The sequence below is a fragment of the Orycteropus afer genome, unplaced genomic scaffold (genome assembly GCF_000298275.1).
Source record: "Orycteropus afer afer isolate SDZICR_OR568_19922 unplaced genomic scaffold, OryAfe1.0 scaffold00170, whole genome shotgun sequence".
Lineage (NCBI taxonomy): Eukaryota > Metazoa > Chordata > Mammalia > Tubulidentata > Orycteropodidae > Orycteropus > Orycteropus afer.
The window spans coordinates 2,659,675-2,661,976 of NW_006921757.1; the positions used below are offsets into that span (position 1 = coordinate 2,659,675).

A 2,302-nucleotide genomic window follows, 5' to 3' on the forward strand; every position below is an offset into this window, starting at 1 on the left:
ATATACATATTCCCTTCCTCTTTTGTTATTGTTACTGGTCCTCCCTCTTGGGTACTGTTTTTGTTCTCTAGTGCTGCTATAAAAGGAATGCCACAAGTGGATGATTTTGTTAAATTCCTATTTATTAAATAGGGATTTATTTTCTTACAGTTTAAGGGCCTAGAAGTCCAAATTCAGAGTACTGGTTCTAAGGATGGGTGAAGGCTCCTTGAATTTTGGCTTCAGCTCTGTCACTTATTGCAGGCCCACTGGAGTTAGAGGCATCTTCTAACTCAGATATCTTCTAACTGAGGCAGATGAACCCAAGGTCTATAGGTAAAATGACACAATTTCAAAATCAATAGGCAACACAGTAGACCACTGGTTCAAGTCTAGGGACAATTCCAAGATTGGTAGGCAACACAGCAGGCCACTCGATGAAGACTTGGCCAAATGCAGGATCCAAACATGCTAAAAAGCTAGAGACTTTTCTTAAAACTTCTTCTTATATACTGGAAGCAGACTACACCCTGAAGGCAGATACTTAGCATAATGATTATAGCAGATTCCACCATGGAGTTGATTATAATCAACTCATGGGGAATAACTATATCCAGCTACCCAGAAACTCAAAACCACAGCCCAGCCAAATTGACATACAACCTTAACTACCACCAGAGCCAATAAAATATAAAAAAGAAAACAGAAAGCATAAGAAGAGAGGAAAGGGAAAGAGAGAAAGAGGAGTCCATTAGTGTTAAATGAATGCTATGGCCAACTTTAGATAAAACAATTTGAGAAAATACTAAAAAAGAAATTATGAGTCTCATATATGGTGAAATTAAGATGGAAAGCATATGCCAAGAGACATAGAATTGTTTTTACCACAGAAGCCCCAGAAAACCTCCAAACAGCAACTCCTCATACAGCACTGAAACAGGCTTTGGAGTGATTGCCAGAGAATTATTTATGAAACTGCATTTCAGAACAGCTCAGCCAACTGGACCCCTCAGCTGCCCTTTCTGCTCCAACCTGATGTATAGAGTGAGTGCAGGTTAAAACTCTGGAACTGTACTCTAAGGGGTGGTAGAAGGCTCCTAGTGTGGGTGTAAGTCATTCTTGCTTTCCCTACATCCATGCATGTGAATAGGTCAAGTAAAACAATGTCTGACTTGCGCAGGTCCACACTCAGGCCCTCTCATCCAAGGAAACAGACCCCTGCCATAATCTGTCCTGGTCAACCATGATGTAATTATACATCGGCACCCAAGGATCACAACATAACTGAGGAAAATCAATATCAAAGTAAAGCAGAACTAAAGAAATAACAAACAGAAACTTAAAAATAAAAAAAACCATGAAGATAATTTGGAAAATAGAAGAGAATTTGTTTAAAAATGGAATTTTAATGTTCTAAGAGAGAAGAAGAGGATATCAAACACACACCTACATACACATACACACATGTGTACAAGCTGCTATGGACAGGAACAGTCAAGGAATGAGAAAGTGATCCTGGACATTCAGGTCGTGAATGTCAAAATAAGAAGTGGAATGGGTGGTCTTACATACGGAATGGCTAGAGCTTAAGATCAGAGTGGAAATCTGAAGGTTAAAATAAAAAGGTTGTACCAAAAGAAAAAGAAAAGAGAAACAAGGAAAATATGAGGGAAGTTGGAAGATGTAGAACATAAATACAGAATTCCAAGAAACTTGTGATAAGTTTCCAGAAGAAGAAGCAGAGACAAAGGAGAGGAGGAAATAATCTAAAAAAATGAAATAATCCAAAACTGAAAACAGTTATTCAAAATGAAAGGGCCATGGAACCTAGTAAAATTTCAGTAATCGAGAGAAAATTATGGAAGGTTTTAGAGAGGTAAAAGGATACATAGAATAAAAGTCAAACCTACATCAGACCTTATCTGCCTCCAAGGAGTCTAGAAGGAAAGGAATAAAGATTTTCTAGGGGAATTGTATTTTAAGCTTAAAAATTCTATAACCAGCCAACAACTATCAATCATTATAAGGCTAAAAATATAAATGGCTCAGGAAATCTGGTGTTTATATATCTTAAAGGAGCTCTGGTGGTGTAATGGTTAAAGCACTCGTCTGCTAACCAAAAGGTGGGCACTTCAAACCCATCATCCAGTGCTCCATGGAAGAAAGATGAGCACTGTGCTTTCCTGAAGATTTACAGCCTTGGGAACGGTACAAGGCAGTTGTCCTCTGTCCTGTAGGGTTGTCAGGATTTGGAATCAACTGGATGACAGCACGTTTGTATATATCTTACATATGAATTATTCTAGATAGAGTCTAACAAAAT

The 2,302-nt window shown here is 38.1% G+C and overlaps 1 protein-coding gene across 1 annotated transcript in view; it reads left to right on the forward strand.

Moving 5' to 3' along the window:
• The window catches only part of GRM8 (glutamate metabotropic receptor 8), a 1,151,282-nt gene that overhangs the window by 1,027,526 nt on the left and 121,454 nt on the right, over positions 1–2,302 (forward strand). The window lies entirely within an intron of this gene.